This window comes from Lolium perenne, chromosome 3 (genome assembly GCF_019359855.2).
Source record: "Lolium perenne isolate Kyuss_39 chromosome 3, Kyuss_2.0, whole genome shotgun sequence".
Classification (NCBI taxonomy): domain Eukaryota; kingdom Viridiplantae; phylum Streptophyta; class Magnoliopsida; order Poales; family Poaceae; genus Lolium; species Lolium perenne.
The window spans coordinates 305713252-305728228 of record NC_067246.2 but is presented as its reverse complement, the minus strand read 5'-3'; positions in this window follow the sequence as shown (position 1 = coordinate 305728228).

Genomic DNA, 14977 nt, shown 5'->3' with positions numbered 1-14977 from the left:
AATCATCCGAGAGAGAGAAAATTGCTCTTCAACAGGCGAAAGAAGCCATTGCTGCAAAGGATGCTGCTGTTGCTGAGGCTATCGAAGCTTCTTCTCGAGAAAATTATATGCTTCAGCTAATGACTGACGCCAGCCTGGACATGACAGGTATGTTTCCTGTTCAGAACCATGCTGGATGTTTGTTCTTGCTATTTTTCCTCTTTTGACAATTTATTTGCTGTACCAGGCTCGTTTTTGGATACTGCTGCCGAAGATCAACGTGTTGAAGCTCGAGCCAATGTTCTGCTCAGACTGGCTGCACAACATGGTTCTAACTTTTGGGTTACTCCTGAGCGTACCCGCCAAATTGTTAGATTCCAAGATCGCGCGGCTCAGGTCCGTGACTTCCTTGACTTCTGTACGAAGACTTTGTTTTTAGTTAATGGAACCATGTTCCCTCGCAACAAGATGCCAGAAACACTTCCCGCCTTAATGCAAAAGTTTCGAGATGCTCCTCGAATCCATGGCTTTGTGCGGGCTCAACTCTCAGCTGGCGCAAGATTTGCTATGATGATGATAAAGATTTGCTATCCAAAATTGCCCATGGATCAAATTGTTCCCACGTGCCTGGCTAAGATGTCAAAGAAAAAGAGAAACATGGGCAAGATTGATGATCTTGTGACTCACATGTGAAGATATGATGGATGAACTTCTTCGGATGGATGCCGAGTTTTTTGTGAAGGGTAGCTATGCCGAGCATAGTACTCGTTCTTCCAATGAGCGAATAACCATAGACCATGTGCTAGGTATCCGCTGAGGATTTTTTCCTTTTTCTTGCTGTAGTTTCACCATTGATACGTCTTTGTGTATTTGTAAACATGATCTATATTGTAAAGCTGTCAACTCTGTAAATATGTATTGTTTCTATTTTGGTCGTTGAGCCCCCGAGCCTCTGGCTGGAGTTTGTAATGTTTTGTTATCCTGAAGATTTTCCTCTTGTTGCAAGAAGATATATATATTTTGCTGTCGATGGGTATGAGCCCCCGAGTGTCTTGGTGGTGATGTTCTATATTTTTGTTGCGAGGTTTTCAGACCAAAGCAGTAAAATTTTGATGAGTACACTATATTTATAGTTATTAGCTCCCGATGTTCTATTTGGCGAGGTATTCTTGTACCAAGGCGAAATATTTCGGTAAGTCTAATTTCTCTAAATTGTGTGTATTTTGTAATTTGAAGGCGTTGAGCCCCCGAGCGTGTCGAAGAATAAGAAGTATATCTCCACTATCTTTATTATATTGCAGCACCGCGAGCCCGCCTCATTAAAAACCTTTCCGGCCCCACTCGGTGCCCCGAAAAGGAAAAGAGTGCGTCTGAAAACTCGCGGGCGTTTCAGTACATTGTATTTTTACATAGGAGGACTATATTTCGACTCTAAGCGTAAAAACGCCTGAGCTGCGCCACGTTCTAGGGGTTTTTCTCGGGAACCCCTGTCTTCTTGTCCTTGATCCTGTATGCTCCTCCGTCGTTGACTTCCGTGACGACGTAACGTCCCAACCATGGTGACTCGAGCTTTTCAGTACTTTGGTGGTTAAGCCGTAAGACCAAATCGCCGACCTGGAAAGATCTGGGCCGCAATCGTCGACTGTGGTAGTTTTTCAGGTCCTGCTGGTACTTGGTAACTCGTGATAGTACTTCATCTCGAGCTTCATCGAGTGCATCCATATCGTCCTCCCGAGCTTTTCGTGATGTTTCCTCGTCATACTCTGTTACTCTTGGAGAATCATACTCTATTTCAATTGGTAGTACTGCTTCGGCTCCGTGGACGAGGAAAAACGGAGTTTCTTGTGTCGCCGTATTTGGTGTTGTTCGGATACTCCATAAAACACTTGGCAATTCTTCTGGCCAGGTATGTCGAGCTTTTTCAAGCGGTCCTAGCAGACGTTTTTTAATGCCGTTGCAGATGATACCATTGGCTTTTTCGACTTGGCCATTGGTTTGTGGATGTCCTACTGACGCAAAGTGCAATTTAATGCCTACTTCTGCGCAGTATGCCTTGAACTCCTTAGCTGTAAAGTTGGTACCGTTGTCTGTGACAATGCTATGAGGCACTCTGAACCGGAAAACGAGGCCTTTCACAAACTTTATTGCCGACGCTGCATCTGGTGAATTTATTGGCTTCGCTTCTACCCACTTTGTGAATTTGTCGACAGCAACCAACAGGTACTCATATCCTCCTGGCGAAGCTTTGTGCAACTTTCCCACCATATCGAGTCCCCATTGGGCAAAGGGCCAGGACAATGGTATTGGCATCAGCTCTGCCGCCGGAGAGTGAGGTTTTGCGGCGAATCTCTGGCACGCATCGCAGGTTCTTACTATCTCTTTTGCATCCTCGATTGCTGTCAACCAGTAAAATCCTGCCCGAAAAACCTTGGCTGTAATAGCTCGGTTGCTCGCGTGGTGACCACATATTCCTTCATGCACATCTTTTAGGATTATTCTTCCTTCTTCGGGTGTGACACACCTTTGCAGGACGCCTGAAATACTTCGCTTGTATAACTCACCCTTGACCACTGTGAAAGCTTTGGATCGTCGAACAATTTGCCTTGCCACAACTGGATCGTCGGGTATTTCTTTCCTAAGTATATACGATATGTACGCTTGCATCCAAGGAACTTCTACCATCATCACAAGCTCTTGGTCCTCTTCGTCCTCCATGGCTTCTTTGAGGGGCGCCGAAGTTTTTTATTCCTTTGCTTTTTTCTGCGCCTTCTTCGGCTTTGTGGATCTCTCCGCTATTTCTTCCCAAAATACACCTGGCGGGATTGGAAGGCACTGCGACCCGATGTTTGCGAGAACGTCGGCTTCATCATTGCTCAACCTACTGATGTGATTTACCTTGCATCCATCAAACAGCTTCTCAAGCTCATTGTACACCTCCTTGTATGCTATCATGCTATCATTGACTGCATCACATTGGTTCATAACTTGCTGAGCCACCAATTGTGAGTCACCAAAGATTTTTAGTCGAGTTGCACCGCAAGCTTTCGCCATCTTCATCCCGTGTATGAGGGCTTCGTATTCTGCTTCATTGTTGGATGCGTTTGGGAACGTCATCCGTAGGACGTACTTTAACTTGTCGCCTTCGGGTGATATAAGTATCACTCCCGCGCCAGCTCCTTCTACTCTCTTGGATCCATCAAAGTTCATAGTCCAGGTTCTCGACAAATCTGGGGGTCCCGTGTTTTGCAACTCCATCCACTCTGCAATAAAATCTGGCAAAACTTGCGACTTGATTGCCTTTCTTTTTTCATACGTGATGTCCCGAGGGGAAAGTTCTATTCCCCAAAGGGAGTCACGCCCTGTAGCTTCTGGATTGTTCAGTATATTTGAAAGAGGTGCTTCATTGACTACTATTATCGGGTGCGCCGAAAAATAGTGGCGCAACTTTCTTGCCGTTTTAATCACTCCATATGCTAGTTTCTGGTACTGCGGGTACCGCTGTTTGGAAGGCGATAAAACTTCACTGATGAAATATACCGGCCTTTGCACTCCATGGAGTTTCCCTTCTTCTTCCCTTTCGACGACTAGCACCGTGCTAACTACCTGGGGTGTGGCTGCTATGTACAGCAGGAGAGGTTCCTTTTCCTTTGGCGCCACCAAGATTGGTGGTGTCGAGATTGTGCGTTTCAGATCCTCGAAAGCTCTATCGGCTTCTTCGTTCCACTGGAATTTCTCCCCTTGCTTTATTAAAGCGTAGAACGGTAACGCTTTTTCTCCCAGCCTGGCGACGAATCTGCTTAAAGCTGCGACTCGCCCAGCTAGTTGCTGTATTTCTTTTAACTTTGTTGGCTTCCTCATTGTTACGATGGCTTGTATTTTGTCGGGATTTGCTTCAATCCCTTTTGCTGAAACTAGGAACCCAAGAAGTTCTCCTGCTGGGACGCCGAAGGAGCACTTCATCGGGTTCAGCTTGAGGCAGAATTTGTCGAGGTTGTCAAAGGTTTCCTTGAGATCCTCGATCAGCGTCGTCCCCTTTTTTGACGTTATGACGACATCGTCGATGTACACTTGCACATTTTTTCCAATCTGTGTCGCCAAACACTTCTGCATCATCCTTTGATATGTGCTCCCGCGTTTTTCAAACCAAAAGGCATTGTTCTATAGCAAAACACGCCGTAAGGTGTGATGAACGCTGTTTTTACTTCATCTTCTTCTTTTAATCTGATCTGGTTGTAACCAGAATATGCGTCCAAAAAGGAAAGACGTTCACATCCTGCCGTGGAGTCGATAATTTGGTCGATCCTCGGGAGGGGAAAGTGATCCTTTGGGCAATGTTTATTGAGACACGTAAAGTCGACGCACATGCAAAGGACTTTAGTGTTTTTCTTCGGCACCAACACTGGATTTGCTACCCATGTGGCTTCTGTGTGCAGCTCCTTGATAAAACCAGCTTCTCTTAGTCGATCAATTTCTGACAGCATAGCCTTGCGGTTTGGTTCCGAAAAACGTCGCAAAGGTTGTTTGATTGGTCTCGCTAGTGGATCCAAGTTTAGGTGGTGCTCGGCAAGTTCCCTGGGTACTCCTGGCATGTCAGCTGGACACCATGAGAAGATTTTCCAGTTCTCACGGAGGAACTCGACGAGCGCGCTTTCCTATGCGAGGTCCATGTCGTTTGCGATGGACGTCGTCTTTTTCGGGTCTGTCGGGTGAATCTGCACCTCCTTAGAATTTTTCTCAGTATTGAAAGTTGATTCTTTATTTGGCCTTCCAACGTCTGGCAGCACGTCGTAGTCAGTCATGAGCCTTGACGCCAAATACTCAGCTTGCATCCCGAAAGTTTCTGATATTCGATGAAAATCCTTATCACATTTATCGGCTAGGGCGAAGCTTCCTTTGACTGTGATTGGTCCCTTAGGTCTAGGCATCCTCCATAACAGGTACGTGTAATGTGGTACCGCCATAAATCTAGCATATGCTGGTCGTCCCAACAGAGCGTGGTACTGTGACGGGAAATCTACGACTTCAAACTCCAACTTCTCGATTCTGTAATTTTCTCGGGTCCCAAACTGAACGTCGAGATTAATCTTCCCCAGCGGATAGCTTGGCTTCTCTGGTGTGATACCGTGGAATCTCGTGTCTGTTGGCTTCAGGTTTGCTAGGGATATGTTCATCTTCCTTAATGTATCTGCGTACATAAGGTTTAAGCTGCTGCCGCCATCTATAAACACACGAGATACGTCAAATCCTGCGATGACCGCTGGTAGTATGAGTGCTGACTGCCCTGGTCGAGGAACTTGCTGTGGATGATCTGCTATGGTGAAGCCAATGTCTTGCCCTGACCAATTAAGATACTCGACTGTTGGTGGAGGCATTTTTTCTGCCATGAACACCTGTCGCGAGATTACTTTCTGAGCTCTATTGGATGGCCTTCCCTTCTGAATCATCGAGACCGCTCCGTTAGAGTTAGGATCAACGTAAGGCGGCGGTGGAGGTGCTGCCGCTATTCTGAGCTGATGTAGATTGTCGTCCGTAATCGCGGGAGGAGGTGGCAAGTGAATCTCACTCCTGGGTTCTCGAGGATTTCTCTGTGCTGCCTGAGCATTAGCATGCCCTGCATACCTTAGCATTGCCTGAAAATTGCGACAATCCTTTTGCAGATATCCTGACTATCTTTTTCTGTTACTGTCGAGGAAAAAGTGCATCTGACACGGCCCGTTCATCATCTCTTCGGGGGACACGAAGGGTCTCTGGAACCTTGGCCCGCTATTTTGCCTATTGTTTCGAGAGTCATCTCTATTGTCGCCTCGTTGCTCGTTGCTTCTCTGGTACTCATCTCTGTTGTTTCCTCCTGCGCTTGCTCGGAAACCAGCCGAGATTTGTCCTGGGGCATCATAGCTCGAGTACTGCCGAGGAAATCGTCGCCTTGGTTGATAATTTCGACCGCGGTCTTCCTCTGGCGACTTATGCCGTTTGTTGTGAACAGCATCTTCTCCATCTGCCCATCTGTTTGCTATTTCCATTAACGCGGATACTGTCTTTGGATTGGTCCTCCCCAAATCCTCGACAAAATCTCCACGCCTGATCCCTGCGACAAACGCATCTATTGCTCTCTCGTCAGATATATTTTCTGCCGAGTTTTTGATGATATTCCACCTTTGGATATATTTTCTCATTGGCTCGTCTGGCTTTTGTCGGCACGCTCTCAGCTCCTCTAATGACGCAGGTTTTTTACATGTGGACCGGAAGTTCTTGACGAACACTTCCTCGAAGCTATCCCAGCTGTCGATAGATCCTGGAGGAAGTTTCTTTATCCAAGATCGTGCGGCTCCACTCAAGTGCACCTGGATGCTTTGCATAGCTGTTGCTCTGGTTCCTCCTGTGAGCTTCACTGTCTCGAGATAATCAACTAGCCAATCCTCTGGATCTTGGAGGCCGTCGAATTTCTTGAAGTTATCAGGTAACTTGAATCACGAAGGGACTCGAGTTTTTCGAACTCTCCTTGTGAAGCATGGCAAACCACACATATCCTCGTCGTTTAACTCTGGGGACTGCCGATGTTCCCTTCTGCTTTGTCGCGCTCTGTTGACCCTTGCTTGTGCTGCCGTGTCCCTTGCTCCACTTGGTCCTTCGGGAGCTGCTGCTGTTGCTGCCGCAGGTCGTGGACTATTTTGCCTTGCCGTTCCTTCGGGAGGTGTTGATACAAACGCCGTCCCCATGGCTCCAACTCCTGCCATCACCATGTTGTACAGTGCTTCCCTTGGATCTCCTGGGGGTGGTCTGGATGCAAGGATGAAAGCTTGTGTCGCCATATACCCAGCTTCTGGTGTCTTGGGGATGATGTTTCCTCTCGTGTCTATTGACATAAAAGACATGTCGAGGTTTTGAACCAAGTGCTCTCTTTCTCCTTCAGGTACGTTTTGTAACCTTGATCTTGCTCTGTTCCGAGCTTCCCTGTGGCTATCACCCGAAGTTCTAGATTGTCGACTCAGCTCTGCCCTGCGCCTACTTGATGCAGAGGCTGCCTCCTTTCTTATGTTTAACTCAGCTGTCTGTTTTTCCAATTCCCTTGCAGCTCGTGCGAGCCTTATTGATATGCTTGTAATTCTTCTGGCGTGGCTGTGGTGGCTGATACGTCTCCGACGTATCGATAATTTCTTGTGTTCCATGCCACATTATTGATGATATCTACATGTTTTATGCACACTTTATGTCATATTCGTGCATTTTCTAGAACTAACCTATTAACAAGATGCCGAAGTGCCGATTCTTTGTTTCTGCTGTTTTTGGTTTCAGAAATCCTAGTAACGAAATATTCTCGGAATTGGACGAAATCAACGCCCAGGGTCCTATTTTGCCACGAAGCTTCCAGAAGACCGAAGAGGAGATGAAGTGGGGCCACGAGGCGGCCACACCCTAGGGCGGCGCGGCCTGGCCCTTGGCCGCGCCGACCTGTGGTGTGGGGCCCTCGTGTGGCCCCCTGACCTGCCCTTCCGCCTACTTAAAGCCTCCGTCGCGAAACCCCCAGTACCGAGAGCCACGATACGGAAAACCTTCCAGAGACGCCGCCGCCGCCAATCCCATCTCGTGGGATTCAGGAGATCGCCTCCGGCACCCTGCCGGAGAGGGGAATCATCTCCCGGAGGACTCTATGCCGCCATGGTCACCTCCGGAGTGATGAGTGAGTAGTCTACCCCTGGACTATGGGTCCATAGCAGTAGCTAGATGGTTGTCTTCTCCCCATTGTGCTTAATTGTCGGGTCTTGTGAGCTGCCGAACATGATCAAGATCATCTATCTGTAATTCTATATGTTGCGTTTGTTGGGATCCGATGAATAGAGAATACTATGTTATGTTGATTATCAATTTATATCTATGTGTTGTTTATGATCTTGCATGCTCTCCGTTACTAGTAGATGCTCTGGCCAAGTAGATGCTTGTAACTCCAAGAGGGAGTATTTATGCTCGATAGTGGGTTCATGTCTCCGTGAATGCAGGGAAGTGACAGAAATCTCTAAGATTATGGATGTGCTGTTGCCACTAGGGATAAAACATTGGTGCTATATTCGAGGATGTAGTTACTGATTACATTACGCGCAATACTTAATGCAATTGTCTGTTGTTAGCAACTTAATACTGGAGGGGGTTCGGATGATAACCTGAAGGTGGACGTTTTAGGCATAGATGCATGCTGGATAGCGGTCTATGTACTTTGTCGTAATGCCCAATTAAATCTCACAGTACTCATCATGATATGTATGTGCATGGTCATGCCCTCTTTATTTGTCAATTGCCCAACTGTAATTTGTTCACCCAACATGCTGTTTATCTTATGGGAGAGACACCTCTAGTGAACTGTGGACCCGGTCCAATTCTCTATCTTTGAAATACTATCTCTTGCAATCTTGTTTCTTGTTTTACGCAAACAATCATCTTCCACACAATACGGTTAATCCTTTGTTACAGCAAGCCGGTGAGATTGACAACCTCGCTGTTTCGTTGGGGCAAAGTACTTTGGTTGTGTTGTGTAGGTTCCATTTTGGCGCCGGAATCTCTGGTGTTGCGCCGCACTACATCCCGCCGCCATCAACCTTTGATACGTCTCCGACGTATCGATAATTTCTTATGTTCCATGCCACATTATTGATGTTATCTACATGTTTTATGCACACTTTATGTCATATTCGTGCATTTTCTGGAACTAACCTATTAACAAGATGCCGAAGTGCCAGTTCTTTTTACTTGCTGTTTTTGGTTTCGAAATCCTAGTAATGAAATATTCTCGGAATCGGACGAAATCAACGCCCGAGTTCCTATTTTCCCGGAACCATCCAGAACACCCGAGAGCCGCCGGAGGCGGAGCCACAGGGCCCCACACCACACCCTGGCGCGGCCAGAGGGGGGGCCGCGCCGCCCTATGGTGTGGGCCCCCCAGAAGCCCTCCTGCGCCGCCTCTTCGCCTGTATAAAGCCTCCGTCGCGAAAACCCTATCACGATTGACGAAAACCACAGAAACCTTCCAGAGCCGCCGCCATCGCGAGGCCAAGATCTGGGGGACAGGAGTCTCTGTTCTGGCACGCTGCCGGAACGGGGAAGTGCCCCCGGAAGGCTTCTCCATCGACACCGCTGCCATCTCCACCGCCATCTTCATCACCGCTGCTGCTCCCATGAGGAGGGAGTAGTTCTCCATCGAGGCTCGGGGCTGTACCGGTAGCTATGTGGTTAATCTCTCTACTATGTACTTCAATACAATGATCTCATGAGCTGCTTTACATGATTGAGATTCATATGAGTTTTGTATCACTACTATCTATGTGCTACTCTAGCAAAGTTATTAAAGTAGTTCTATTCCTCCTGCACGTGTGTAAAGGTGACAGTGTGTGCACCGTGTTAGTACTTGGTTTATGCTATGATCATGATCTCTTGTAGATTGCGAAGTTAACTATTGCTATGATAATATTGATGTGATCTATTCCTCCTACATATGCATGAAGGTGACAGTGTGCATGCTATGTTAGTACTTGGTTTAGTCTATTGATCTATCTTACACTATAAGGTTACTTAAATATGAACAAATTGTGGAGCTTGTTAACTCCGGCATTGAGGGTTCGTGTAATCCTACGCAATGCATTCATCATCCAACAAAAGTGTAGAGTATGCATTTATCTATTCTGTTATGTGATCAATGTTGAGAGTGTCCACTAGTGAAAGTGTAATCCCTAGGCCTTGTTCCTAAATACTGCTGCGTTACTACTGCTTGTTTCTTGTTTCTTGTGTTACTACTGCTGCAATACTACCACCATCAACTACACACCATCAAGCTATTTCCTGGCACCGTTGCTACTGCTCATATATATTCATACCACCTGTATTTCACTATCTCTTCGCCGAACTAGTGCACCTATTAGGTGTGTTGGGGACACAAGAGACTTCTTGCTTTGTGGTTGCAGGGTTGCATGAGAGGGATATCTTTGACCTCTTCCTCCCTGAGTTCGATAAACCTTGGGTAATCCACTTAAGGGAAAACTTGCTGCTGTTCTACAAACCTCTGCTCTTGGAGGCCCAACACTGTCTACAGGAAAGGAGGGGGAACGTAGACATCAACCTTCAACGTGCTTCTTGACTCCTACTGGTTCGATTAAACCTTGGTTTCTTACTGAGGGAAACTTGCCGCTGTGCGCATCACACCTTCCTCTTGGGGTTCCCAACGGACGTGTCAACTACACGCATCAGTGGCCATTGGTTCTGAGCCATCCATGGCCCTTGCGGCTCTATCCCATGTTGTTTGCGGAAGTTGGACTCTGTCTCGCGGCTGTGGCCCGATATATTTATTGCCTAGGCCTCATCGCAAATCAGAGGGATCGACGTATGGATTTCCCAAATCGTCGAAAGCCTCAGATGTTTCCTCCTGATCACGACTTGGCTCTCCGATGACATAAATCTGATGATACTTTGTATTCAGATCTATGTTGGGTTTGGTGACGCCATCATGAAGATTGGCGAACACCTTGCCCATTGTAGTAGATTTGTCGATGAAGTTGTAGCTGTCGACACTGCTTGAGCCATCGCTTATATAGGAGTCCGCAGATGACTCAAACGACATGTCGCTGAAGATCTTGGCGAGTTTTTCTCTTGCCCTGGTGCTGATGAAGCGTGACGACGAAGTTTCTTACTCTCCTGATTCGGTTGACGATGTATAGCTTGAAAAATCGGAATCGACCGCCGACAATCCCGATGAAATCGGAATTTCGACACGATACGATCCCTCTTTCTCGACGCGAAAGTGAAATCTTCCGAACGTCATCTCCATAGGCTCCTCCAGATACGCATATGCATCCAAACGGGAGGGCGGGTGAGGAACAAAATCGACAAGACCAGTTGCGATCTGTTTACCTCGATCCATCGCGTTGCTTGCGGTTGATAAAGTCGACGATCTTGAACGTGCCATCGAGATCGGATCCTTGACGCCTCTAGTTCCCACAGACGGCGCCAATTGACAAGGTATCAACTTGTCAATGCCTACGGGTTGTAGACTAGGGTTTAGTTGGAAGTAGAGGGCAAGTAGATCTCGAAGGTTTCAGCCGAAAAGTACTCGACGATTATGAAACTAGGGTTTGAGAAACAATGATTCGATGCTTTCTTTGTCCCTCGACTCCCCCTTATATAGGAGGCGGAGCCGAGGGATTCGTATTGTACAAGTTACAGAGTTCGGGAAGGTTTCTAACTCATCCCGCAAGATTACAAATAATGCTTCCTATTACAACTCTTACTTTCCTTAATAATATCTTGGGCTTCCGAATCTTCTTATTCTTCGGGTAGTGGGCCTTCAGTAAACCCCGGGTACTATCTTCGGCAGGCCCATTGGGGATGCCTATGTCAATAGGACTTGTGCATTTTTGGGTGATATGCCATGATGATTGTTTTTATGCTTATGTGCTAAACCCTAAAACCCTAAATGGATCAAGAAAAGATCACAATTCAAATCAAAGAAAAAGAAAAGAAATCAAATAAGAAAAACCCTAAACCCTCACATATGGTTTATGCCATTTTTGAAAATCTTTACCTTAGACCAAATTGACTTTCACCATTAGTTGTATTATGTTAGTAAACACTTATTACAACTTTTGGAATCAAAGAAACACAAATCAAATCAAATTTAAACTCAATTTGTGATCACATAGAATAATGGTCAATCCTGCCATTTACAATCTGGTCACTACTTTGAGCCCCTGGATTTCAAGATTTTCAAACCAAACAATTCCAATTCTTTGCACCTCATCCAATTACACATCAAGGTGAACAACTTTTGTAAAGATCACCATATCAAATTCACCCTGGATCAAAAACTATGCTCATGCAAAGTTGAGACTTTTTAACAGATTCAACATTCTCCATTTTGCATATTTGGCATTTATTTTATTTTTAAAATTCCACCACCACCTTTGTGTGGCTCTGGTCATTTGCATCTAATCCAAACCAACCAATTTCAAATTTTAGAACCACCTTGCATAGAACAAATTTGGCAAGAATTTGAAATAGCAAATATGCCCAAATCTCAAACACTATTCTAAATAGTGTTTGCCTAACCCTAACTTCACCACTTGGCCTCTACTGGTTCCCTGGTCCCCTCTCCTCCAACACCAACCCTAGCAACCCTAAGATGGAGGGCACACATGGCATAGCATGGCCATGCCGGCCATGAGCACATGCATGCCCCTCTCCTCTCTCCCTACCTCACCAGCCCTGGCCACCATGCCCTGGAGCTCCACCTCACCCTACTGCAACCGCCTACACACGCCACTGCCGGAGAAGAGGCCGACAGTCGCCGGACAACGCGCGCCCAGGATGGCCAGACCATGCCGATGGCGTCGCGCGTGCACGCCATGGACACGTACTGGACACGCGCCGCCTGGCCACCTCGAGCATCCCCCGGCCCCCTCCCTCTTCGCATTGAGCTTCACCGTGACAACACGACGCCGCCAGACATGAACGCGACACTGACCCGTGCCCGCCGCCGCCGGAGACGAAGAAGAAACCCCGCCTCGGGCGCGCCAGACGTCGAAGCACCCCGACCGTGTTAGGCACCGCCTAGTCTACCTGTCGCCACCCAGAGAACCGCCATGACGCACTGAACACCGCCGCGCCCTCGCCTAGCTCGATAGACCGCCGGAGAAGTCACGTCGTGGTCGAGTTCGCCGCAGTACCCACGGCCTCTTCCGCGCCTATAAAAGGAGGCCACCATTCGTCGATCTGAGCACACCAGCACACTCACCTCTTCTCCCTCGACCACCTGAGCCACTCCACTGCCTCAATTAGCCACCGCCGCCGCTCAATTACCACCTCACTGCCGTACGCCGCCGCGGAACATCGCCGCCGATTGGAGCCACCCCAAGACGAGCCGCCGGTACCTGGAGCTTCGCCGTCGACCACCGCTTCGTTGAGCACACTGCCCACCGCCGCTGGAGCCACGGTGAGCTCTCCGACCCCCTAGCGCCGCCATGCCAGTAGCCTATTCTCGCCAGCGACGACTGATACGTCTCCAACGTATCTATAATTTCTGATGTTCCATGCTAGTTTTATGACAATACTTACATGTTTTGTTCACATTTTATATCGTTTTGATGCATTTTCCGGAACTAACCTATTAACGAGATGCCGAAGTGCCAGTTCCTGTTTTCTGTTGTTTTTGGTTTCAGAAATCTTACACAGGAAATATTCTCGGAATTGGATGAAATGAAGGCCCACGATCTTGTATTTCCCGGAAGCTTCCAGAGCACCGAAGAGGGCCCAGAGGGGAGCCAGGGGGCCCCACCCCACAAGGCGGCACGGCCAAGGGGGGGCGCGCCCCCCTACTGTGTGGGTCCCCCGTGGCCCCTCCGACTCCGCCCTTCCGCCTACTTAAAGCCTCCGTCGCGAAAACCCTAGACTAATAAGCCACGAGACGGAAAACCTTCCAGAGCCGCCGCCATCGCGAAGCCAAGATTCAGGGGACAGAAGTCTCTGTTCCGGCACGCCTCAGGGACGGGGAAGTGCCCCCGGAAGGCATCTCCATCGACACCACGGTCATCTTCATCGCCGCTGCTGTCTCCCATGATGAGGAGGGAGTAGTTCTCCTCCGAGGCTAAGGGATCTACTGTAGCTATGTGGTTCATCTCTCTCTTTGTGATCTAGTTGAATATCATCTATGTGCTACTCTAGTGATGTTATTAAAGTAGTCTATTCCTCCTCCATGATGTAATGTTGACAGTGTGTGCATCATGTAGTACTTGGTATAAGCTATGATTGTGATCTCTTGTAGATTATGAAGTTAACTATTACTATGATAGTATTGATGTGATCTATTCCCCTTTCATAGCCTGACGGTGACGGTGTGCATGCTATGTTAGTACTCGGTTTAAATTGCAATGGTCTATCATGCACTCTAAAGGTTACTTAAATATGAACTCCGAATGTTGTGGAGCTTGTTAACTCCGGCTTGAGGGAGCTCTTGTAGCCCTACACAATGAATGGTGTTTGTTATCCAACAAGAGAGTGTAGAGTAGTTTCAGTTATGTGATCAATGTTGAGAGTGTCCACTAGTGAAAGTATGATCCCTAGGCCTTGTTTCTAAGCATTGAATCTCCGTTTATTTACTGTTCTGTTGCATGTTTACTCGCTGCCATATTTATTTCAGATTGTTATTGCCACTCATATTCATCCATATTACTTGTATTTCACTATCTCTTCGCCAAACTAGTGCACATATACATCTGACAAGTGTATTAGGTGTGTTGCGGACACAAGAGACTTCTTGTATCGTGATTGCAAGGTTGCTTGAGAGGGATATCTTTGTCCTCTATCTCCCTGAGTTCGATAAACCTTGGGTGATTCACTTAAGGGAAACTTGCTGCTGTTCTACAAACCTCTGCTCTTGGAGGCTCAACACTGTCTACAGGAAAAGAAATGTGAGTAGACATCAACGACGACGACCCAGAGCCGTTAGATCGCCATCTAATCCAACGCTCCACGTCCCCCGTACCGATTCGGCGTTTAACGCCCACGGACGGGTGGAGCCCACCGTCAGACAGCCCACGCGTGCGTGGACGCGTGGTGGGCTGGACTGTGGCCATTTAAATCGTTTGGGCCCGTTAAGTTTTCCCGCCGGCCCGTTTCAGTTCAAATTCGAATTTCCAGATTAATTCAAAATCAATACTGACCCTGTTTTCAAAATTCAATAGATTCAAATTGGCTTAACCAAATTTGATGAATTTTATATTGTTGGAAAGCTAAGAAAAAGATCTACACAACTATACTGGTCTCACTGTGAGATTCTTTGTAGAAATGATGTGACAAAAAGAATAAGGCAGGGACTTTTGCACATTAAAATAATTCATAAAAATCAACCATAAATGATATTAAGTTGATTTCAACTCTCATAGCTCACATTTCACTTACACTAATTGTTTCTGCAAAAATATGTCATGGTTACTTTGAGTGATCGTGGCCTAGTTTAAATAAAGGA